We start from the raw sequence: 622 nt of genomic DNA, 5'->3' as shown, positions 1-622 counted from the left end.
AAGGACAGCACAGACAGGAGTCAACGCATCCTACGTGATGCAGGTGTTCATAAATCTGTGCAAAGCTAAAAGTAACTAGGTATGAAAAATACTTTGAAATGAATATCAGTGAATCAAAAATTCATATTCAATACATTTTTTATGAGTGGTCAAGATCTACCTGCGACTCCGTCAATCGAGCAAGACTCTTAAGGCAAACGGTTAACAGAGCAGAGGCTGCGCGGCCGCCTCCAACTTACTTGTGAGCGTAAAGCGCAGGAGCTTCGTGCACGAGAGGCAGCGCTGGAGGGCGAGCGAAGGGTGCAAGCTCTCGTCCTCGGAGGAGTCGGAAGCCGAGCCATCGCTGAGCCGCACCACGCGCACCACCGCCGATGACCCAAGGCACGCGCGCCGCGCCTCCACGCCGCTGTGGTAGCGCACTACCACACTGCCCACATCTGCGGAGACAAACAGCGGCTGCACTTCCACTCTCTCACCTTTGCTGCTGATGCACAATCATCTTTTTTCTGGGACTGGGAGGATATGTTAGTTCCCTACTGCAAAAGGTCATGATAAGAAACAAAGAACTGCACAGCGAAGTAAGGCTGGGTTGGGAGGAGTCGGAGCGGACTTCCTCTGTTTC

At 52.4% G+C, this 622-nt stretch overlaps 1 protein-coding gene across 1 annotated transcript in view; it reads right to left on the bottom strand.

Moving 5' to 3' along the window:
• The window catches only part of LOC119592186 (E3 ubiquitin-protein ligase HECW2-like), a gene marked incomplete in the record, with an annotated part of 33,790 nt that extends 33,431 nt beyond the window's left edge, over nt 1-359 (bottom strand). Inside the window, 1 exon segment of the mRNA XM_037941016.1 lies at nt 240-359.
• Nucleotides 360-622: the final 263 nt, after the last annotated feature.

The sequence above is a fragment of the Penaeus monodon genome, chromosome 29 (genome assembly GCF_015228065.2).
Source record: "Penaeus monodon isolate SGIC_2016 chromosome 29, NSTDA_Pmon_1, whole genome shotgun sequence".
Taxonomy (NCBI): Eukaryota; Metazoa; Arthropoda; class Malacostraca; order Decapoda; family Penaeidae; genus Penaeus; species Penaeus monodon.
Note: the sequence above shows the minus strand (reverse complement) of the source record. Positions and strands in the feature narration are given on the sequence as shown.